Source organism: Equus caballus, chromosome 17, assembly GCF_041296265.1.
Source record: "Equus caballus isolate H_3958 breed thoroughbred chromosome 17, TB-T2T, whole genome shotgun sequence".
In the NCBI taxonomy this organism is placed as follows: Eukaryota; Metazoa; Chordata; class Mammalia; order Perissodactyla; family Equidae; genus Equus; species Equus caballus.
In genome coordinates this window covers 47,670,307-47,695,539 of record NC_091700.1, presented here as the reverse complement: position 1 = coordinate 47,695,539, position 25,233 = coordinate 47,670,307, and the positions used below count along the sequence as shown (strand labels likewise).

The 25,233-nt window shown below is 44.0% G+C and overlaps 1 protein-coding gene across 3 annotated transcripts in view; it reads left to right on the top strand.

Moving 5' to 3' along the window:
- DNAJC15 (DnaJ heat shock protein family (Hsp40) member C15) overlaps positions 1-23,950 on the top strand; it is a 107,399-nt gene extending 83,449 nt beyond the window's left edge. For 2 of the 3 annotated variants that reach the window (XR_011427806.1, XR_011427805.1), the window contains 2 exons: positions 50-266; positions 1,203-4,152. The gene's annotated coding sequence lies outside the window, so the exon portion shown is untranslated. Of the gene's footprint in view, positions 1-49; positions 267-1,202; positions 4,153-6,596; positions 6,691-15,558; positions 15,714-16,168; positions 16,344-21,486 lie in introns of those variants that run through there. The other variant, XR_011427807.1, reaches the window with a different exon arrangement.
- The last annotated feature ends 1,283 nt before the right edge of the window (positions 23,951-25,233 follow it).

Below are 25,233 nucleotides of genomic sequence, written 5' to 3'. Positions count from 1 at the left end.
AAGCTTGTGATGTCCATCCAGTTTAGCTGTGTGTGTTTGTCCAATTTAGACCGGGAATGGAAGAAACTTTGATGAGATTTTATTTGAAACATTCATGGGCAAGAGCTTTCAAGGAGAACATCTAGAGCAAGGTTCAGAGGACAGCTCATGAGAGTGAAGCCGCAGACCTTGGGAGAGAAATAAAGAAATTGCTCAATATCATAAAGATGAGAATAAGAAAGATGAATTTATTGAAAGGAGCAGAGAGACCACAAAAAAGTTAAAAGGTGAGACAACTGAAACAAGAAGAGATAACAGCATTTGAAAGGGAGATGCAGTGCTCAGTTAGAGATTTTGAAAATTGCTTTCAAATATTCCCAACTGTGGACTAGGTTATTTGTTCATGCCATGCTTCTATGCCAAGTTCCAAAATTATATTGTGCACGGTTATAGGAGAACCCATAGAACCAATCTAAGAATGTGTCTGAGATTATCACTTAACTTTCTATGCTTTCAGCTTCTCTAATCAAATGGTGGAAAGGTTTCTAACTCCTTATAGCAGACTTGTGAGTTCTTTGAGCATTAGATACACCTATATTCAAAAATAAATGCATTCTGAAGCCAACTCCATGATCTTTCCATTTGTCAACTCTTGGATTATCAGTGCCTTTGCCCTGTCCTTCTATGAATGTGGATAATCAAGAGGTGACTTTAGAAGTGTTTACATTTTGGCTTCCATGCCTCTGGAGTAGGATGAAATTATCTAATAATGTTTGTCCTCTGGTGGTTCGATGTCAGACTATATTTGCATAGTCTGCATCTCTCATGCTGTCCTGGAGTGTTGTATAGTGCAGTGTTGCACAAAGCAGCATGTACACAAAGAAACACAACCTGCCCTAATTAACCCCACTTGGATCTAATTTACGCTTTGTTCCTCAGCTTCTTGGTACTTAGGTATTCAGTTTGCATTCTAGTCTATTACATTTTGTACTCACTTATACTATCTACTTGTTTGGGCTTTGTTTCCCTTGTAAACAAATATTTTTTAGTCCAATATGTGAAAATGTGGATATAAACAAACACACACACACTGTTGTGTTATGCTTTAAAATTGTAAAGGATAGACTGTAAGATACTTTTATCTGTTTAGTTTTCCCAACGCAGTTATAATTAAATCTGACTCACTAGAATTGAACTTACACTCAACTTTTTCCCTTGTACAGCTCTTGAAGAAAAGATGCTAACCTTCTGTGTTATATAACTTCATCTGCACTGTGAGCTTTCATGCAGGTACTGCTTTTATTTCTCTTAGGCCTCTCTGCTTCGTGAGATGCTTGGCCTGGTTGTCCCTCAGAACACAGTATTGATTGATTCACTTCTAAGGACAACTGTCAGAAAGCAAAATCATAGACATGGATTTTCTTAGAAGCCATTAATGAAACTTGGGTTTTTACCCTTCATACCAAAATAAGCAAAGAAAAACAGTAGAAATAAGCCCAATAATACTTTAAAATGGATCTTTGAATTTATCTTGTAATGCAAATACCAAAGAAAGTGCATGCTTCCTTCGTTTGTTTCCTTCCCTCTTGCCTCAGGATCTTCATATCAATTTTTGGCCTGCAGCACTTTTAACTGCATAAGGAACTCTAAACATAGGCATTGGTAAGAGAAATGCTGACACAACCAAACTGTCACCCCTAGAATATGTTATTGAATACGTCTGTGCAAATGCCTGGATCCCATACTTAGTGAAAGTGAAGAGTAAGGCCGCTGTTCAGTTTCCAACTCCTGAGAAGAGGAGAGCACTCATAGATGTGCTCTTTGTTTCTCCCCTCTCGTCCTTTCATCCTCTTTCCCCCGTGACATGGTCACATCTTAATTGTCTACCAGTGCCAGTGAGACCTTCAGTGGGTACGGTGCATGTTGCAGTTGTTCAGCTGGGCTGGGAGGCTCTCGTGTTGTCAGGAGGCACCATCCTGTGATGGGGAAGGAGGACTGACTGTGGGGCTGACATACCGTAAAGGTCTGTCTACCATAAAATACAAGCTTGGATTCTGTTTCATCAGGGGAGAAATATGTTTTTCACAGCAGCCTGGTGAATGAAGACCAATGTACAGAATCACACGGTGAACAGGTTATCCTTGAGTCTGTAGATGGGACTTAGGAATGCACATCAGTTTTCTGTGCAGACAGAATTGAGAACATATTACCAAGATACGAAAACTACAGGAATATGTATGGAGTGGGGGATGTTACATTTTAAGAAATGTACTAAAGGGAAAAATCTGAGAAAACTTGAAAACATGAAGTGATGAAATTATTAATTTGAATTTTTTGCTTAAAATACGTGTGAAGTAGCTATTCCTACATATAGTCTATGTAGAAAAACAAAGACAAATAGCTTATTTTCATGTATTACCATCTTCCTTTTCGGACTGAATTTTCAGCAGAACAAGAATGCCTACGGGCAGTTCCTGGGGTCTGTGTGGGGCTCAGTCACACTCTCAGTTTGTTACAGCTTCTTCCCTCAGGGCTGAGTCAAGTGTCTGGTGTCAGCAGGTCTGGGGGCCTCGTGTATTTCTTAATATCAAGGGAGAAGGGTGTTTTCCCCCAAAGCCTGGCTGACAGTTACTCCTGGTGAAAGAAGAACAATCTGGCTGACAAATTTGTCACCCATCTAAACTGGCCAGAAAAATTTGGAGCCACGAACACCTAGTTAGCGGAGGTCAGCAGGAGGTCAGGCAGTAATTGTTCAGAGCCTCATTCACTGGCTGCAGTGGAACTCCGTGGTATAAATTGGCTTTAGGGGACAAATTGATCAACCAAAAAAGGCCGAAATCCTTTTAGTGTTCGGGTTACAACAAGGGTTCTGACTTTCTAGATTCAATGAGGAAACGCGCGGCAGTTGACTTTGCTTAACTTTAGGTTTTGTGTGCCCCTTCCAACCCCCAACAGCAGCCATTTCTTGTTCTCAAGGCTTCTTAGCCTAAGACAGAGCTTTAGGTTTTTGCCGTCTGGGAGTTATAAATCCACAAGGGCAGTGGAAGTTTTTCTTTCTCGTAATAAGCCGAGCTGCCTTTGTTCTCTCCTACTCTTGGTCTTTTTTCCACTTTTGCGCCAGTTAGACCTGCGTCAGCCTGCGATGCAGGCACAGCAGCGGGCACTGGAGTGTAATTCCTGCCGGGCCATCCATGAGCTCTCGTCCAGCTCCCAGCTGGTCTCGCCTTGTGTTCTCCTCTTGGAGTACCACCCACCTACCTGCCCACAGAGCGAGACAGTGAGACTGAGAAAGGAACAGGAAATAATGAGGAGAAATGCATGGAATGTTCTGGACTCCTTGAAGAGAGGTATTTGTTCAAGGCATTGTTAATATTTTTGCGAGGAATAGGAACATTGATTTTTCGTCCAAGAGCCATTCTGCATTTGCACAGAGTCACTAGAGTGTTGAACCTTTCTCTTTTGTAAATGAGTGAAGTGCCTCACTCATGGCATAATAGCACAGACTTTGAATTTGCTATTTTTCATGTCCAGCTCCAGACATGAATCTTCGCTCCATTTTGCGGTGGCTGGGACATCTTCTATTCATTTCAATCTATCTTGGGTAATACTGCATTGTTTTAAGTTTTCTCTCTGGGGCCCAGTGTGTGAGTTAGCCAACGTCAAGCACATACTCCATTGTGCATAGAATGCTCTGTATAGGCTCCATGCTGCAAACTTACCACACGATGGGTTTCAAATTTCCCTTTGCACCCCAGCCAATCATGTGTCCGACTATGTCTTGAAGCCAGTTAGTGTTTGTACAGAGCCAGGTACCAAGCTGCCAGGTGACATCTGCATGTGACTTGCATTGCTCTAATGGCATCTGCATATGTTCAGCTGTGTATGAAGATGTTTTTCACTTGATACGGAGTCATCTTTGGTCTTGTTCTCCACCCTCCCCATTAAGCAGACACACCTACACGTGTTACCGATTTGATCTGCTTTCAGAGGAGGGTGGTGCCTAGTGTTTCTCTTCCTGGTGCTAACATTTACGCAATGCCTCTTCGGAAACTGTATCCCGCATCCAAAGTGCTTTCAGAAGGGAGGGGGCAAAAAATCTTTGTGTTATTATCAAGGCATTTTCTGATAATATTGCATGTCTCCCCTAAATTATTCAATAAAGATTTATTTGAACATTTTGTATTTTCTTTTTTAAAACGTATGTTTAAATGGGGCTGGCCCGGTGGTGCAGCGGTTAAGTGTGCACATTCTGCTTCGGCGGCCCAGGGTTCGCCGGTTCAGATCCCAGGTGTGAACGTGGCACCGGGCACCGCTTGTCAAGCCATGCTGTGGCAGGCATCCCACATATAAAGTAGAGGAAGATGGGCACAGATATTAGCTCAGGGCCAGTCTTCCTCAGCAAAAAGAGGAGGATTGGCAACAGATGTTGGCTCAGGGCTAATCTTACCCCCCAAAAAATAAATAAATAAAAATATGTTTAGAGATGGCAATTTTTCTCAAAGAAAGAACATACCTGAGAACCTGTAACTTTGAGGACTGAAGCTATTGAGCTTTGTGACTCCAGGCAGGACACATCCTTTTCTGAGCCACTTGAATTAGTTGCTCTCTAAGGGGCACGCAGCTGTTGAAGGAGCACATGTCCCCGAGTCACACAGACCTATGTTTAGATCCACTTTCTGTTAGCAGAGTGATCTTGTGAAGTTTTGTAGCCTCTCCTCTGTCTCCTGACCCCTAAAATGAGTATAATAATAGGTACGTCAGAGAGTTACCTGGGGAGTTCAATGATTTCATAGATATGCATGTGCCTGCTTAATGCTTGTCCATGGTAGCTTTTCCAAAAATGTTCATTTTTACTGCTTGTCTCTTGGGCTCTACTGGTTTTTTCTTTCAAGTACTGTACAAGTATTACAACAGTAAATGGATTTTTTAAAGAATGGATAACAAATTGCCAATAATTCCAACATCCAAACGTCAACCATTTTCTTTTTTCTGGGGCTCCTTCCAGTACATCCTAACATGGAACCTTAGGAATTTGTCTTATGGGAAACGCCTGTGGACAAACACGCAGATCTCTAGACTGGAAATCAGACTACAGTACTTTGCGATGACCTTGTAATGAAATTAGAATATTTTTACTAAGATAAATAACTGATTATCAATACTTGTGACTAAATAAGAATATTTATTCTTATTTGTCATATAATAGCTGAAAAATCAACCCAAGAGAATTTACAGAAGAAAAACAGCCCTTTGACCAGGTTTATGGCAAAGCAAGTTATGATAGTAACGGCTGTCAATTGAGCACCTATTTGTGCCAAACATTCTTTATATAGATTATCTCGTTAATCCTCACAACAACCCACTTAGCGAGGTATTTTAATCTCCATGTCATCCACAGAGAAGGGGTTCAAGAACTTAAGCACCTTTCTCAGTCGCAATTAGGAAGGGGTGGCGTTGGAGCTGCTCCCAGGTGGTCTAACCATGAAGTCCGTGCTCTTTCCCCTGATCTTGCTGCCTCCCAGGGAGCATTCCCAGCCGAGAGCAAAACGTGCCCTTAAGATTCTTAGTTTAAGTTCCTGAGAACTTCACTCCCGGCTTACAGTGGATGCTGGGAATTTTATTAAGTCTCTTCCAGGTGGTCATTCATTCCAACATGATCACAGTCCAAGGACCTCCCTACCACTCAGGACATTTGTCACTTGCCATGCTGCATTTAGAATGCCAGAGGAGACATCCAGCAAAATGAGCAGGAGGCAGTTTTGTGACAAATAGACTTAAGAAGCTGGAGCTGGAACTGGAAAAGTCCTTGTGGATCTTCAGGCTGCCTTTAGGTGCAGTCTGATGGCTTTCCAGATCCATGGCATTATTTAGGCCCTTGATCACAGCACAGAGGATACACACCGTTAGTTAAAAGGGACCACGTCAGGTCTGAAGGCAAGAGAGACTTTTACCACTTTCATGCGCCTTCCACCAGGAGATGGCAGGTTTCTAGGAACGTAGGCTGCAGAGACAGACTAATGTGGATTTAAATTCTGGCTCATATACTTACGTGCTGTGTGGCTTTAGACAAAGTACTTAACCTCTATGAGCCCTAGGTTTCTTTATCTGTAAAATGGGGATCATATCTCCCACTGCACAGGATTGCTGTGGGGAGGAAATAAAGAGATGCATGTAAAACATCCAACACAGTGCCTGGTGCACAGCTGGCCCTCCAGAACTGTGTACATGCTTGATTTCTTTCACTAAGCCAGTGATTCTCTCCTTTGGCTGTTTCCTGGAATCACTTGTGGCTGTTACAACTCCTAATGTCCAGGCAGCACCCACCCCAGACTGTCAGACTTTCTGGAGCGGGAGCCAGGCAGCAGTAATTTTTAAAGCCCCCTGGTGTTTCCATGTGCAGCCGAGGCTGAGCATCCCTGGACTAGAAGTAGCCTCAGTGCACAGAGCGGGCCTGTCATCAGGGGCTCTGCAGGAGCTCAGCTCTGCAAGGCAGCACGGACTGAGGTCCCAGGGGCCGTGTGGGAGGGTCTCTCAGCTCTTCCCCGGGGAGCCATGGGCAAGGCCATTTCCAGGGCCTGACTGAGATTATTCACCCAGGGCCTCTCCTTCCCCTGCAGCATTTTTATCCAAGTGAAACCAGCTTAAAATGGAATTCGAGGAATTCAGCCTGGAGGAGAATCGCATCCAAAGCAGGCAGCTTAAGGAGAGATGGTGAGTAAAGGGGGAGAAGAGACAGCAAAAAGAGATGGTGAGAGCAAGTCTGTACCCGCAGGTCCTGCTCACGAGGGCACTCTGACTTTCAGTACAAGATGCCCAGAGTTAGCGTCTCTTCCTCCCTCCAGGGGTCTGGGACTGGACCACTACTGATAGCCTCACTACTTTGAATGGGGTTTAGTCCCAAGACCAGCTGCATCTCTATCACCAGGGAGCTCGTCAGAAGCGCAGAATCTCAGACCCTCCCCAGCAAAACTCCTGAATCAGAATCTCTAGGGGGGACCTAGGACTATGCATTTTAACAAGGTTGCCAAGTGATTAGCATGCTCATTAAAGATTGAGAAGCACTGCTAGAGTGAAACCCTGGCTATCTTATGTACTGTGTGATCTTTGAAAAGTTACTTAACTTCTCTGAACTCCTGTTTCTTCATGTGTAAATTGGGGATAAAAACATTTGCCTTATTAATGGACTGCCAAGGGAATTGTGGATGGAATACACGGGGTCTATGGACTTGGATAGGAAAAAAAACTATTTTTATTTTCACTCATCTCTAACTAAAATTTCTCATGCTCTTCAATTTATGAATGTGGGCAACAAATCACGGTTGTGTTAGCAACCGACACTTTTGCAGCAGAAGAAATCACAGATATGTTCATGTCAGGTTCCAGTTATTGCAGACATCTCTACCTATCATTTCTATTCATCTACTGCAAAACTATAGTTTTTAGACTTGCTGCTAAATCTCGATATTTAATGTATTAACAGTGAGGCAAAGACATTCTCATAAATGTTTTTTAGTTTTATGGAAACTGTATTTTAAGCTAATTGGTTTCCTTTGTAATCTTATTTATATTTTATTGTATGCATTTGAAAACTTTTTTATGAAAAGGAGCCCAGAGGCTCATGGCACAAAAAAGTTTAAGAATCCCCTCTCTTCCCTTGCAAGTCATCATGAGTAAACGACAGAATCAGATGTGTCTAACACTTAGCAGAGACGCGAATGACAGCACCCTGATCGCCCTCCTCAACGTCATCATGCTTCGTCCTAAACCTGGACCGAAGGTTCGTCCAGCCTCTTCTGGGGTTAAGTCAGAATGCACACTGCGTCTAGTCAACTTTTCCTGCAGGCATTTTTCTGGCTAATTCTGGTTTTATTGAGTGAGTGATTGTTTACTGAGTGCCTGCTGTGTGCCAGAGAGGAGAATAAGCTGTCTAGAATCACACAGCTAGCGCAGAAAGCTGGCTTTCAGGCTCCACACTGCCGTGCACTCCTACATCCAGATGTAGGGCCCAGGGGAAGGGCTCCTGCATCCTCCTGGTTCGAGAAGGCAGCAGAGGGGTTATCAGCTGGCTCACTAAGCACCTACAATCTCTTAGTTCTTCAACCAACATTTATTGAGCACTTACTGTGTGCTTGGCCCTGTGTCAGTAGCTAGGATGCCCCGCTGGGTAAGTCATAAGTCCAGTCTCTAAGAAGACACTATGCTCTCTGGAAGCACAGAAAGAAAACTCATCACCCAGTGTGGGCAAGAGGTAGAAACGAGGGTCCGCCAAGCACTTGGGTGCAGTGTGAAGTCTGTAATGGCTAAGTTTATGTGTCAACTTGGCTGAGCTACAGTACCTAAATATTTGATGAAACATCATTCTGAATGTTTCTGTGAGGGTATTTTTTTAGCTGAGTTTAACATTTGATTTGATGGACTTTGAGTAAAGCAGATTGGCCTCCAGAATGTGAGTCGGCCTCATCTAATCAGGTGAAGAAATTAATAGAAAGACTGATCACCCCTGAGCAAGAAAGAATTCTGCCAGCAGACGACCTTCAGACTTGAACTAAAACATTTACTCTCCCCTGAGTCTCTAGCTTGCTGGCCCTCCCATCAGATTTTGGACTTGCCAGCCTCCATATTCATGTAAGCCAATTACTTAAAATAACTCTCTTTATGTATACATACTTATCCTATTGGTTCTGTTTCTCTGGAGACCCTTGACTAATACGAAGTCCAACTGGAGCAGGATGGCCGGCCAGATAAGACATCCCTCCACGATATCCCCACTCAACAACAACACTTTAGCATCCACCCATGGACAAATGTGCCTTTGTGGGAGTTGTGGGATTCAGCATCATACACCAAGGAACCCAGGAGGAGTCCTGTCCACCTGTGCATCAGGTAATAGGCATACAGACCACGGTCCTGCCTGTGGACCTTGAAGTGGCCCATGCACTGGCTAAAGCACCTCTCAGCTGCAGTCTAGGAACCCCAGGAGAATACTGATTTAGACAGTCACCTACAAACAAGACTTCCACTTTGCAAAAGTCCAGTGCAGATTTTCCAGGACACGATTGGAGCAAAAAAATCTGAGACTGGAAGCATTGGAGAGGGTAAGAGGAACAGTTTGATTTTGCCCATGTCAACCACCACTCCCCTCCAGGGTGGCTCAGCTCAGGGCCAAGATAGCCCTTCTTGGCCTGTGATTTCTCCCACAGGGGAAAGTAAGAGCATGTGAATGAGCACCCTGCTCCCCCAGCTGTGCAGGATGCTGCTTTGTTTTCTCTCATCCCGTTCAGAATACTGAGTTGTGAGCTGCATGACTGGGGCCAGTGAGCAGTTGAGAGGATAACAGCCAGGGCTTGGGAAGGAACATATCAAAGGGACATGGAGCCTATTAACCATGTTATGGACTCCATCAGGAGGCCCACTCATGAGCTGCTGGGACACCCAGGCCACAAATCCCCCAACTGGCACATGGGTACCCCCAGTGCTCCAGGCACCTCACCCACCCCCAACCCCTGGCTGTCTCCCTGTCTCTGTTACCAGCAGCAAGAGTGAGCTTTGACAGATGGCTAGTGAGCATGAGCAGAAAGCCATCCTGAATCTGCAGGCATGGGAGAGACCACAAACTTGATCATTTAGCACCACCCTTGGGAAAACAAAAGGGAGGCTGTCAGGACTAGGCCTGGTGCATTGCAGGATCAATAGAAGATATACAAGCTTAAGAATTCTGCCATGAGACAGCAAGAAGTGTGGAGTAGGCATACCCCTAAAAGGTCTGAGAAAGCCTCGGAATCCCTAGCAGGGCTGATGGAAGGTAGTTCTCCCCCAACTTGTCAGTAAAGACTGGAGGAGGTGATGCTACTTCAAATGCAAAGACATCATTGCAAGACTTAAAGGAATATGAAAAATCAAGGAAACATGATACTACCAAAGAACAACAATAATCTTCCAGTAACCCACCCCAAACATGTGAAGATCTGTGATTTACCTGATAAAGCATTTAAAATAGCTATTTAAAGAAAGCTTAATGAGCTACTAGAAAAAATAGAAAGATAATTCAACAAAATTAGGAAAACAATACACAAACAAAATAGGAATTTAACACAGAAATAGAAATCATAAAAAAAATAGAAATTCTGGAGCTGAAGAATACAATGAAGGAAATGAAAAATGCAATAGAGAGCATCAACAACAGAATGGATCAAGCAGAAGAAAGAATCTATGAAGTGTAAGGCAGGACCTTTGAAATTATCTGGTTAGAGGAGAACAAAGAAAGAAGAATGAAACAGAGTGGAGTAAGCCTGTGTAAATTATAGGATACCATCAAGAGAAGCAATCTGTGAAATACGGACGTCCCAGAAGAAGAAGAGAGGGAGAAGGTGACAGAAAGCTTGTTTAAAGAAATAATGGCTGAGAACTTCCCAAATCTGGGGAGAAATTCAGCCATTCAAGTTCATGAAGCTCATAGGTCCCCAAACAAATTCAACTTTTTAGTCTTCTCCAAGATACATTATAATAAAAGTGAAAAATTAGACAGAATCTTAAAAGCAGCAAGATAAAAGAAGCTTATCACTTACAAGGGAACCCCCCCAGATGGTATCAGTGAATTTCATAGCAGAAACCTTACAGGTCAGGAGATAGTGGCATAATATATTCTAAGTGTTGAAGGAAAAAACTGCCAACCAAAAATGCTTTATCCAGCAAAGTTTTCCTTCAGAAATGGAGAGATAAAAACAGTGCCAGACAAATAAAAACTGAGGGAGTTCATCACCACTAGAGTTACGCTACAAAGAATGCTGAAAAGAGTTCTTTAAGCTGAAATGAAAGGATGTTCATTAATAACATGAAAACATATGGAAATATACAACACACTGGTAAAGGTAAGTATATAATCAAATTCAGAATACTGTAATACTGTAATCTGGTAGTGTGTTAACCACTTAACTCCAGTAAAAAAGTTAAAGGACAAACATGTCAAAAAATAAGTATAGCTACAATTATTTGTGAATGAATACACAATAGAAAGAAGTAAATTCTGACATCAAAAACATTAAAAGTGGAGAGTAAAAAGGTGGAATTTTTGTATGAGATCAAAATTAAATTGTTATCCACTGTTATATCTATAAGATATTTTATATAAGCTTCATGGTAACCACAAAGCAAAAATGTATAGTAGATACACAAAAAATAAAGAGAAAAGAATCAAAGCTTACCACTACAAAAAATCCTCAATTCACAAAGGACAAGAGAGGAAGAAAGGCACAAAGGAACTACAAAACAGCCAGAAAACAAAAAGATGGCATTAGTAAGTTCCCACCTGTTGATAATTACTCTAAATGTAAATGGATTAAATTCTCCAATCAAAAGGCAAAGAGTGGTTGATTGGATAAAAAAACAAGAACCCAGGGCCAGCCTGGTGGCATAGTGGTTAAGTTCATGTGCTCTGCTTCAGTGGCCCAGGGTTCACAGTTTCGAATCCTGGATGCAGACCTACATACCGCTCATTAAGCCATGCTGTGGCTACATCCCACGTACAAAATAGAAGAAGACTGGCACAGATGCTGGCTCAGGGCCAATCTTCCTCACCAAAAAACAAAAAACAAGACCCCAATTATAAGTTGCCTACAACAGACTCACTTCAGCTTTAAGGACACACATATGCTCAAAGTAAAGGGATGGAAAAAGATATTTCATGCAAGTGGAAACCAAAAGAGAGTCAGGACAGCTATATTTATATCAGAAAAAAGTAGACTTTAATGCAAAAGCTGTAATAAGAGAAAAAGAAGGTCATTGAATAATGATAAACGGGTCAGTTCATCAAGAGAATAAAACAATATACGCACCCAACATCTGAGTTCTTAAATATATTAACCAAATGCTAATAGATCTGAAAGAAGAAAGAGATAACAATACAATAATAGTAGGGGACTTGAGCCAGCCCTGATGGCCTGTCAGTTAAAGTTCAGTGCACTCTGCTTCAGGGGCCCCAGTTTGGTTACTGGGCATGGAACCACACCACTCGTCTGTTAGTAGCCATGCTGTGGTGGCACCTCACATAGAAGAACTAGAAGGTTTTCCAGCTAGAATATACAACTATGTACTGGGGCTTGGGAGAAGGAAAAAAAAGGAAGACTGGCAACAGATGTTAGCTCAGAGTGAATCTTTCCCAGCAAAAATAAATAAATAAACAAAAATAATAGTAGAGGACTTCAATACCCCAATTTAGCAATGAATAGATCACCCAGACAATAATCCTTGTATACGTGGTCAACTAATATTTGACAAGGGAGCCAAGAATACTCAATGGCAGAAGGATAGTCTCTTCAATAAACAGTGTTGAGAAAGCTGGATAATCACATATGAAAGAATGAAATTGGATTCCTATCTTACGCCACTCACAAAAATTAACTTGAAATGGATTAAAGACTTAGACATAAGATCTGAAACCATAAATTCCTAGAAGAAAACATAAGAAGTAATTTCCCTAACATCAGTCTTGGTGATGAGTTTTTTTGGATTTGACACCAAAAGCAAAGACAACAAAAGCAAAAGCAAACCAGTGGGAGTACATCAAACTAAAAATCTTCTGCACAGCAAAGGAAACCATCAACAAAATGAAAAGACAACCTACAGAATCGGAGAAAATATTTGCAAATCATATATCTAATAAGGGGTTAATGTCCAAAATACATAAAGGTCCCTTATAACTCAAAAGCAAAAAAACAATCCAATTAAAAAATGGGCAGAGGATCTGAACAGACATTTTTCCAAAAAAGGTATACATACAAATAGCTAACAGGTTTATTAGGGAAATGAAAATCAAAACCACAATGAAATATCACCCTAACCTATTAGAATGACTGACCTCAAAAAGACAAGAGATAAGTGTTGGTGAGGATGTTGAGAAAGGAAATCCTCATGCACTGTCGGTGGAAATGTAAATTAATGCAGCAACTAAGGAAAACAATATAGAGGTTCCTCAAAAAATTAAGAATAGAACTACCATATGATTCAGAAATCCCATTTCTGGGGATATATCTAAAGGAAATGAAATCAGAATATCAAAGAGACATCTGCACTTCCACATTCATTGCAGCATTTTTCACAATAGCCGAGATATAGCAACAACCTAAGTGTTCATCAATGGATGAATGGATAATGAAGATGTACATACATACAATGGAATATTATTCAGCCATAAGAAAGAAGGAAATCTTGTTATTTGCAACAACATGGATGAAACGGGGGTATTATACCAAGTGAAATAAGACAGAGAAAGACAAACACTGTATGGTCTCACTTATATGTGGAATTTAAAAAAGCCAAACTCGTAGAAACAGTGAGTAGAATGGTGGTTGCCAGGAGCTAGAGCATGGGATAAATGGGGAGATGTTGGTCAAAAGGCGCAAACTTCCAGTTATGAGTAAGTCCTGGGAATCTAATATATATCGTAGTGACTCTACTTGACAATACTGTATTGTATACTTCAAAGTTGCTAAGAGAGTAGATCTTAAATGTTCTCACCACAAAAAAACTAAAAGGTATGAGGTGATGGAAATGTTAACTAACCCTATTGTGGTAATTATTTTGCAATGATTACATATAAGTGTATCAAATTACCACATTGTACACCTTAAACTTACACAATGTTATATGTGAATTTTATCCCAATCAAGCTGAAACAAAAATAAAATACACAAAAAACCAAAGTCCAGGGGCTCTCTCACTTGTGATTATGCTCCTGTGTGCTCTCCTTTCAGTTTGATTGTGTCTCACGTTACACAGCTCCCAGCCTGGGTTCTGGGCCCCTCAGAGAGTTCTGTTTCATCCAGACCCTCTGCCATGGTGGGTATCCAGGCTAATGTAAGCAGTGGAGGTTCACTGGGCACACACCATTCGGGGAGCACTGAGAAAGCTGGGGTTAGCAGGGAAAGGAAATAACACTTATTGAGTGCCTACTGAGTGCAGGGCCTGTGTATATTACATTCATTTTCACCTCTAATGATGAGTACACAAAAAGATGAATAGAATTATGCCGATTTCACAGATAAGGATGCTGAAGTCTGGAGAGGGCAAGTGATTCTCCTGCGATCACCCAGTTAGCAGGAAGGCTGGGAGTTGGCATCTCCCATCTGTCTGGCTGGCACCCAAGACAACCAGGGCCAGGCTCTCTAAAACACTCCCACAGAAGGAGTCCGGCCCAGGAGAGGAGAGGCCCAGATCTGCGGAGCCCTCGCGCCGGGGCCCAGAGGGCTTCCTGGAACCAGCGGTGGACCCCGCGGCCACGCCACCCCGTCATGTGAGAGCTTTCTCCACGAGCTGCTTGAAGTCCAAAAGGAAGACCACCCAATCCTCAAATAAAGGAGCCTTCAGTCTCAGCACAGTCTTCGAAACAGCCAACTCTGATCTTGGCCCCCGAGCTTGGGTTTCACCCTGGACGATCTGGCCTTGGGCGTGTTGGTCATAAAGTGCCACTTAACCGCCCCCCCCCAAACTGTATTTCGCTCCACGGTGACCCTGCCGCTCTGCTCCGCTGATGAGAATCCCGCGTGCGCCGGAGCGGAAAGCTCTCCTGGGCCCCGCAGGTGGCATCTCCTGCTTCCTTCCTGATCTCGTGCACTTTCCTTCTATCAGACAAGGAGATTGAATTGGCCTGGCACGATTCGCTCTCCAGAAAGCGACTTTGGCTGCTGAATCTCCCAAAGAGGGCGGATTTATTTGGGTGTTTCCTTCCGAAGTGAGTGAATGGGCCTTTTCAGAGCCGCCCGCAATTAGCTGATGGGCCTGAGCTGCGTGCCAGGCCCACCTGTTTCGGGGATGGCGGCCAAATGGGGCAGATGGGATCCAACAGGGCCGGCAGATAGCCGCTTAATTCAGCCTCGGAGTCCTTTCCCACTCTGCTCCAGGGCCCCTGGAAACAGAAAAATCAGAAAACTGTGAAAGGCAAGAACGTAAGTCAGAGAGAACCTTCCAGGAGGCTGTGCGTTAAAATCGCCCCTCCAGATTGCAGTAGCAACTATGTAGGAAAAAAGAACAGAAACCAAAATTGAATACTGGTTTTGCTCGTGCTGCCTGGAAGGCTCTCCCTTGCCTTGTCCCTTCCATGAATAAATGTCTACCTCTCCATCGTTCAAAGGTCACCCGTCTCAGGAGGGTTCCCCAGCCCTGTCTCCCCTGCCCACCTCCCCACGCAGAGCCCGCTGGGCCTTCTTTATGCTTCCTTAGCAGTTGAAACGACCTCTTGGCATAATTGTGAGCTCGTATCATTTTCTATTCTTATTTTGACATGCTCCGAAAGGGACGTAAGGTGAATTACAGTGCACAATTAAAATGTAAAATAAACCACTTACTTTAAAAGAAGTGACAAAATCAGGGGAAAGGGTTAGAAAGGTAAGAAAAAACAAAGAATGAGGTTTATGCATAAAATACTACTCTTGGGTCTTCTCAGGCTTCAGGTGGGCCGTGGCTTCGGCCCGAAGCTTTCCAGCAGCCAACCCAACTCTGTGAGGGGTAGTGAACAATGGCCTTCGGATGGACATAATACATTTCATGGGGTTGTGCCGTATAACCTCCTTTACTGTCCACCCACAGCATCACACCTGAGTGGCCTTCAGGGAAAGCAGTTCTGCAGGGGGACCAGTGCAATGGGATTTGGCTGCGCAGCTTCCGTTGGCTGGTGAGATTCACAGACAGGCTTTACTGAATCTGAGGAACTGCAGATCTTGCTGGCCTCGATAGAGATCTGGGTAAGTGTTGTGTGGTGGTCATGCAGGAATATTCATTCTTTTCATCACCGAGCCTCTGAGGCCCCTTCCTGGCTTTGTGGAATTCCCTGAGCTAAGGTAGTCTGTCTCCCATTGTAGAAGCTGAAAATGGCAGCTACTTGCTTCGCCAGCCTCCTGTGCAGCTGGCAGGAGGGGAGATGACCCAGGCAACACCAACCTGGCCTAGAGTTATGAGGACGGTAGGGTTCTGGCAGTGGCTGCAGAAGGATGAGTCTTTGAGGGCAGCACTGGCAACCAGCCTGACTGGTGGCTCCAGCAACTGAAGTTAGCAGTATCAGCAATGTAGACTGTGACATCCCCATTTGACCCAAGCCACTGTCTTAGCTGCAGGACCCTGAACTGGTTCTTCTGCCTCCCTGGTGATTCTGTGAGCCTCTCAATATCCTTGTAATGACTTTGTTTTCTGCTTAAATCAGGCCGGGTTGGTTCCAGTTGCTTGCAAGAAACAACGTGCCTGATGCCCATAGGTCTTCTACTGTGTTTCCTGCCACCTACATACAGAGCAAACGAATGTGAAACTGCTGTGAAAATCAGGGCTGCATAAGGGCATAAGGACACAACCCAGGTCTGCCCACAGAGCGTTCCTAAGAGGTATGAATAGAAAAACTGAACAGACAAAGGGAGACTGTTCCAGAGCCGGCCCACCTGGAATCTCAAAGCCTGGGATTGCACTGTCCAACATGGTAGCCAGCAGCCACTTGTGGCTGTTTAAATATCAATTTAAATTAGTTAAAATTAAATACAATTAGAAATTTATTTTCTCAGGTTCAGTAGCCATGGATCAAGAGTTCAATAGCCACAGGCACCGAGTGGCTACCATTTTGTACAGTGAAGATTTAGAACATTTCCATCATTGTAGAAAGTTCCAATGGACCATGCTGGCCTAGAACGTTGAAATTCCAGGCTGAGTGGCAGGATTACTGCCTAGTTTGGTTGTATCCATCATTCTGGTGGCTGATGAGGCTAGGAGTACAAAGGGAGTGAGGCAGCAGTTCTACCCTTCTCCATCCCGATGGACCTCAAATCCACACCAGCTGGCAGGACCAGGAAACACTGGGTGTGCCCTGTGAGAAATGGCACAGGCATGGGAAGCCCCGTTTACCCTCCCACATCTTCATCTTATCCCTCATACTACTGGGTGTTAGCTGCCTCAGGGGGAAACAAAAGTAAAAGCAACCTTGAATCTAGTCCTCACCATCATTCTCACTGTGCTAGGATCTGGACCAGGCTTTGTAGCCCGGGCTAGTGCAGAGGCTGCCTCAGGGATGTGGGATGTGTGTTCACAGCAGGGGCTGGCTGTTTACCCAGGATCTAGCACAGCAATTGGCATATTGGAAGTACCCAGCAAACATTCATTGAGTTGACATAGATCTAACGCAGACCCCAAGGGACCTGATGCAGGACAGTCAGATAATTTTCATGTCAATATCTTTCATTCAAGAGATGAAGGAGACCTAAAATAATGATGATATGATGGTGCATATATAAAAAAATGGGAGTATAGAGTATAATTTCATTATAATTGGAATTATACAAAAAAATTGGTTACATATGTGAAGATGTTTGGAGTTACGGGAATTTTTTTTCTTTTAAAATTCCTTAAATATTATCTATATCAGAATGCTTAAGAATATGTCCTGACAAATGCGATGCCTTCTGTGAAATGGGAGCAGTAATAGTCCCTACTAATTGTGTTGTATGAGGAATAAATGAGATAATGCATGAAAAACATTCAGGACAGTCTTCATACACGATAAATGCTAAGTACGAGGTGGCAATTACTGTTATTTCTGCACTAGAAATCTGCGAGATAATAAAAGATGGAGGCCCCTTGGCATTCCTGTCATGTGGTGGCTTTGGTCCCCTTTCCTGTGGGGCAGGGATGGGAAGGCTCTGGGCCTGGGCTGGGTTTCTGAATCCTGACAGCCCCAACCCTCCTCCCACAGGGCAGCTATGCTGTCTCCATTGCGTGCACCCTGCTAAGGATGCTGCCAATCTTCTCAGACCTTTTTGTGCTTCTTGGTTTAAGCCATGGGGGTTTGGAGGGTTTTTTTTTTAAAATTCCAGGTCTATCATCTTTGCAAATGATTTTTCCCTTTGCAGCAATTCCACGCAAAACAAAGACACTCTCCAGTTTTCTTTCTGTTTCTCCGGCTCCTCCCTTCTGGTCAAATCCTGCAGCTACTCACGAGGGCCTCCCTCAGCGCCCCAGAGGACCCAAAGAGCTGCCTCTTCTCTCTTTCTTTCTGTATTCCTTTGTCTGTCTTTCTGTGCATCTGTTTCTGGCCCTGACTTCTCCCTTGTCTGTCTCTCTTTGGCTCTTTCTATCCCTTGAATCTTCGGAGGCCCTCCAGAGGCTGTGGTCTGGAATGCAGGCTCTACCCATAAGGATTGCGCCCTCCTCCACCGCCACCACACCCTCAACGGAAGTTGCAGGTGCAGCAGGGTGAGGAAAATGCAGCTCCCTTCTTATAGCCCTTTTTCCTACAGAGAAAATACCAAATATGTGGTCCTGCCTAGAAAAACTTCTGATTAAGGAAGTCATGTCTCAATGCTTGCAAAACAAATTTCCAAATATCAAATGTGTTGAAACAAAATCTTTGTAGCTCTTTAAATGATTTAGCCTACTTGTCAACAAGCAGAATAAGAACAAAATGTTGATCATTGAAGCATTGCACTTTATCTTAACCCTTTCATAATCTGCTTTTGGATATATTATCCCACTCTATTTTTTATTTTAATTTTAATTTTTATAGCAATAACATTGGATTATAACATTATATAACTTTCAAATGCACATCATAATATATTTTTAATTCTGTGTAGATTACATCATGTTCACCACCCAGAAACTAATTACAGTCCATCACCACACATGTGTGCCTAATTAGCACTTTCGCCCTCCTCCCTCCCGGCTTCCACTCTGGTAACCATCAATCCAGTCTCTGTTGCTATGTTTTTGTTTGTCCTTGTTTTTATCTTCTACTTATGAGTGAGATCATATGGTATTTGACTTTCTCCCTCTGACTTATTTCACTCAGCATAATACCCTCAAGGTCCATCCATGTTGTCACAAATGGCTGGATTTCATAATTTCTTATGGCTGAGTAGTATTCCATTGTGTATATATACCACATCTTCTTTATCCATTCGTCCCTAGGTTCCTTCCAAGTCTTGGCTATTGTGAATAATGCTGCGATGAACATAGGGGTGCAAATATCTTTATGCCTTTGCGTTTTCAAGTTCTTTGGATGAATACCCAGCAGTGGGAGAGCTAGATCATATGGTAGATCTATTCTTAATTTTCTGAGGATACTCTATAGTGTTTTCCATAGTGGCTGCACCAGTTTGCACTCCCACCAGCAGTGTACGAGGGTTCCCTTCTCCCCACATCCTCTCCAACACTTGTTTCCTGTCTTGTTAATTATAGCCATTCTGACAGAAGTGAAGTGATGTCTCATTGTAGTTTTGATTTGTGTTTCCCTGATAGTTAATGATGTTGAACATCTTTTCATGTACCGGTTGACCATCCGTGTACCTTCTTTGGAGAAAATTCTGTTCAGATCTTTTGCCCATTTTTTAATTGGGTTGTTGGATTTTTTGTTGTTGAGATGTATAAGTCCTTTATATATTTTGGAAATTAACCCCTTATCAGATATATGGTTTGCAAATATCTTCTCTCAGTTGTTAGGTTGTCTTTTCATTTTGTTGATGGTTTCTATCCCACTCTTTTTGTTTCTCAGGATAACCTTTTTATAGTAGTAGACATGGTATAATTATCTCCATTTTTAAAAATGGGAACTGAGACTCAGAGAGATGCAAGGATTTGCACACAGTGGCCCTTAGTTTTGTTGCCGCAGGACCACAATACTTATCCACTGGGGACCATGAGCCCCCTCGCTCCCCTCCCTGCCCCTGTCAGCTCTAGGACTCCATGATTCCCAGCAGAAATTCCAAACAACCCAGACCAAACTTGCCCAGGAGAATCTGTGTGGCTTTGATGCACATGGTGTCCTCTATAAATCACAGTCCACGGCCGCGAGCTCCCTAGGTCTCTGGGCTGCACAGCCACTCAGAGATCTAATCACGTTCTCAGTCTTAGTCCACCACAGTGAATCCTACAGCCCAGCAGCAAGTGCTAAAGCAGAAACCCTGGTGACAGAAGGAGCTCTCTGAGGGTTCGGTGGAATAAATCACTCAAACACTTGGATTTCTATAAAAGCAGTGAAACTTAATTCTTGGTATGATACTAGGATAAACAAAATGTAATCTACAGCATTGTCCTGGCTCATCCAAATCTTAACTTCTTTTTCCATGGAAGTGATTGAAAAAAAAATTGCAGAGACTTTCTGGAGCATTATCTTATTTGGATGCAATTTTAACCAGAAGGCCGAATATTTCATACTGAAGGCAAGTGCACAATTGCTGTAAATGCAGGCGAACTTGGAGGTGAAGCAGCGCTCCTGTAGAATCACACATGCAAATGTTTAAAGCCACTCAACAATTTCCCCTTGCAGCTGCCCATTTTATCTCTTGCAAAACTAGTAATGACACAAGCAGTTGATTATGGTTTACAATAGCAATAAACCTCTCACAATTGGTTGTTTCCAAAATAAATAGCCATTCTGTTAAATGTTAAATAACAAGTCATAAACTGCTGAAAACAACCAATTTCTTGTGGATTATTGCCTGAATAAATTTCAGCAGGAATGGCAGATCATTAAGCTGTGAACGCCACAGATCAAAACCATTGAAATTTTTTTCAAAAAAGTCAATCAATCAATGAATCCATCAAGAACTCCCATTTTACAAACCAAATCACACCACATATTATATTCTTTGGACCTTCTCCTTTGTTGGTCACGGTTAGCTCTATTCTTGCCCAAATCCTTCCCTACTTTTTTAGAGATTAAAGAACATCTAGGCTGGTGGTTAAATTGGCCCGTCGGGAGACCATTCAGTTTAACTCAGCTGCATTCTACAGGCACTACCTTGCAAGACTACAATATTCCAATTGATGAAACACAGCCCTGTCCACCAAGTTAAACATCTGAGTCAAAGCTCAGTGGCAAATATATTCCAGCTGCAGCTCTAATAGAGGCTGTTCTCGCAAGAGGAGCCACCTTCATCGGGGTGATTGACAGAACACTCCTCGCCATAGCAACCAGGGTTATCTCTCTGGAATAACAACATTAACCTCCTTCAGAACCAGTTTTTCATCCTTAAGTATAAAAGGCAGTTGCATGCCTCTTGTACAGTCCTTTATTTTTATTTTTGAATGAACGGTTAGCACTTAGATAAAAATAGGACAAGATGCAGGGAAAACAAATTAATTTCAAATTCCTCCTGAAAAAAGTATTACAATGGGTCTTGTAGGCAGAACAGTTAAAGGGCAGGAAGGGTCCCTGTCTCTTCTGAGCACAGGGCGGCGGCAGAGAGATTTCTATTCATCTGCCGCCTCTGAAATAGCCTACTGCATTGATTCTCTTAGTGCTGTCATGGGGCTGGGGTGAAGGCTTTTTTCAGGTTTATTCTTGCCTCATAAACCTAATACATGCACACACACATACACACACCCCCACACACACACTCACCTTAGCTGTGCTCGAGTGCAAAGTGATGAATGGTCTATGGAAAAATTCATATTCTATATGGAAAAATATGCGTATTCTATCGCCTTTTTGAAACAAATTGCTAAATGGATCCAAACCACCTGCCCTGTCTTACACCATAGAATCCACAGCCATCAGCGTCTTGACATGTTATTGGAAGCCCCTCCCCAGCCCTCACAGAGGCTCTCTGCTAACCCTCTGCGCCTGACTTCTACCACCAGCCTCTGCAAGTGGAAAGCCTGGCACGCGAGCCATGAGGAACAAAGACTGTCACAAGGACCGTCTCTGAACCCAGATGGGCCACCGCTAAGTTGTGTTCTCCCTGTCTCTTATCCCATCTCGGATCCATTTCCCGGGGGAGCCAACTTAATCACAACTGCTACCTTGAGAGGTTGAGCCATCTTTCTTGAGGCTTGTGTATCATTCAAAGTCACAGTCTTGAAACCTAAGAGCCCAGTTGTAACCTCGGAGAACTTCAGTCCTCCACTGAGGAAAGAGGCTAGGCAGGAAAGAAAAAAGGGGCCACCTGGGCCAGGAGGAATCTGGGAACATGGTACCCAATGAGGGGCCCTAAGAGCGGGGGAAGCAGTGATCCAGCAGAATGGCTCCAGGTGGATCTCTGACCTGATTGGGATTTAAGCAAACAAATGAGCCAAAAGGCATGACAAATGGATTCCAAATGATGTTCTGTAAACGGTTTTGTGCTAAGTTTGGAAGTAGGAAGAACTCTTTGAGATCCTTATTGTGTTGGACCCAAACATTGAAGGCCTCCTCAGGTTCCCTTCATGCCCACTTTGTTGCCAAAGGTGCTGCCCACCCCCAGGGGCTTCCCAAGAGCACTGTCGCCTTTGCCAAGCCCTGGAACTGCCTGGACGCCAAGGTGAGGCCCTGAGCCTCACACCCTCACTGCCAGCATACTCTTGACAAATCGCACTCCACTCCAGGATTTGGGTACAATGCCATAGCCATGGGTATGGGAACTGTTTCCTGAATGGCTCCAGAAGGACCAAGTGACACCCAGAAGTGAAGGGTGTTGCCTCCCTGGGAGTAAACTTGGTTTCAGGTAACAGAGATGAAGAATCCTTTCTCTCTCCACGTGGAGGTTCAATTTCTCCTGGCAAAGCTGCAGAAGTCTCTTGGGCTGAGGGGACACACCTGCAGAGCACCCTGTGTCTTTGGCCACTCACTGAGAAGTGGCATGCAGGGTAGCACCACTGCATCACATTGCTTCTTGTTTACCCTGCCTGTCTTCCGGGTTCCCTCCTAACCCTCACCTCTCCAGGGTTTCACTTCCCAAATAAAGTAGTTACACTGTAATCCTTGCCTCAGGCTCTGTATGGGGACCAGGACTGAGAAAACCACCTAGCTGAGTCACACTCAGGGGTGTGGCAATATTCTGTAAACAGCTTCATGGGCAAAGGAGTGGATGGTGAAAAGCATGATCCTTCTCTTTGAATGAGTCCGAAGGCTCTCCCCTTCATTTGCTAAAAGATCCCTGACAGTATGCCACCTCTGGAAGCTGCAAGTTTCCTGCAGGCTGAGGTTTGAGGAAGGGTTGGTTAATTGCTTTAAGAAATAGTTTAACAGGCCTTTTTCATTTGGGAACAAAATTAAGCCTCCTTGCATCCAAGGTGTTTACAATTAAAATGGGAAAGAAATTTCTTTTAATAGTCAAAAGCACGATAGCAACAGCAGCAAAACCCCGAGTCAAAAATTGCCAGTGTTATCAGGCTGAGGCGAACTAATGCTTCTCTTTAAAACACGCAGAGGTAGCATTGCCTTCCCTGGCTGAGAGGACAAAAAGTGGATGCTCTTCCTTTCCCACTCAACGCCTTCCTCAGGAAGTATTGCTAACCCCTGTGCCTCGTGTGAATATTGCATTATTTATTTACGAGTGTGTTGGTTTATTCATGCGCCTGGCCCAGCCATCCTGTGATCGCTCTGTTTCATGGAGTCTGTGTGTGACTGGTGGGTTGCAGCTGGTACTAATGAGGCCCAGTCTGGGTTCAGTCCACATGGGAGCCAGTTAACTTGACTCTGCTCCACGGCCAGAGGCTGCACCAACCGCTCTGGCTGGAGCTTGTGTGTGCACCTCTGGGCTGAGGGCAGCCCGGGAACGGAGGAGGCGGGGGGCGGACAGGCCATGCCCCACCTCCACTGGAGGAATAGCTGCTTCCTGTAGTGCCTGCACCCTCTGCAAAGGTCAGCACTGAGTTTCACCAGGATTACCTATTTGATCCTCGCTCTGGTGTTTGTGCATGTGTGTTTTTAGAATTTTCCTTTTTTATTCACTCAGCAAGTATTTACCAAGCACCTGTTACATGACAAGGGCTATGGCACACTTCTTTTGCCTCATTTCCCTGGCATATTCATTCTTTATTTACTAGAACACACAGTCTTCAGGGGGGCCGATCTGTGGACATCAGAAAATAAACAAGGTGGAGTTACAGATTTTTGTATAATGTTTTGTGAAAATATACAAGAAAAAAATCCGTTTATTTATTCACTCAACAGATATTTATTGACTCTCTATTAAGTCTTGGGTACTAGAGCTATAACAGTGAAATAAAACAGATTTAAAAATTCCTTCTCTCGTGGAGTTTACGTTTCTGTGGGTCAGCGGTGGGATGGGGACAGGGAGAAACTAGACAATAAATAAGAAAAGTTAGTAAAAAAAATATGTATATTACCTGATGCTAAGTGCCAAGGAGAGAAACAAAGCAGGGGAGCGGCCAGGGGTTGCTGGGAAGAGGTTGAAACTGTAAACAGGGCAGTCAGCAGAAACCGCGCTGAAAAGTGACACTACAGAAAGGAGCTGAGGGGGAGAGAGAGTGATACATTCCAGGCAGAGGGAACAGCAAAGGTAGAGACCATGAGGAGGGAGTGTGCCCAGCCTTTTGGGGGAACAAGGGCAAGGAGGCCAGTGTGGCTGGGACAGAGTGAGCCGAGGGGAAGCGATGGGAGATGCAGCCAAGATGGAAGGGAGGAGGGAGTATGGGGAAAGTCTACCGGCCCCTGTAAAGCCTTTGGCTTCTTTCTGAAGGCGTCAGAAAAGGCTTCATCCAACAGCGGGATCTTTCTTTTTTTTTAAGATTTTATTTTTCCTTTTTCTCCCCAAAGCCCTGGGGTACATAGTTGTATATATTTGTAGTTGTGGGTCCTTCTAGCTGTGGCATGTAGGATGCCGCCTCAGCATGGCTTAATGAGTGGTGCCATGTCCCCGCCCAGGATCAGAACCAGCTAAACCCGGCTGTGAAAGCGGATCCTGAGCTTAACCACTCCGCCAGGGGCCGGCCCCAAGAGCTGGACCTTAAAGGCTGAGTAGTGTTGATATACTCATGCGCAGGCCCATGGGAAGAGGCGTGGCCACACCTCCCGGGTGCTTCGGCAGATGACACATGCATGTACTAGACTTGCAGACTGATGCGGCTGGCCCCGTGGCCGAGTGGTTAAATTCGCTTGCTCCGCTGCAGGCGGCCCAGTGTTTCGTTGGTTGGAATCATGGGCGCGGACATGGCAGTGCTCATCAAGCCACGCTGAGGCAGCGTCCCACATGCCACAACTAGAAGGACTGACGAGGAAGAATATACAACTATGTACCCAGGAGCTTTGGGGAGAAAAAGGAAAAAAAAAAATCTTAAAAAAAAAAAAGACTTGCAGACTGAGTGGAGTTAGCATCTGCTCCCAGCCTCACCCCTCACGCCGCCCCATTCCGAAATGCACGGGAGCTACAAGCCCGGGAGTCACGTATGGTCCCATGGTGGCAGCCCACACAGTGACAGGGATTACTTTACCCACCAGCTGGGGTTCAGAACAGATGCTGAAAACTTAACTGGACAGCCTGTATTTTTACTTGCTAAGTCTGGCAA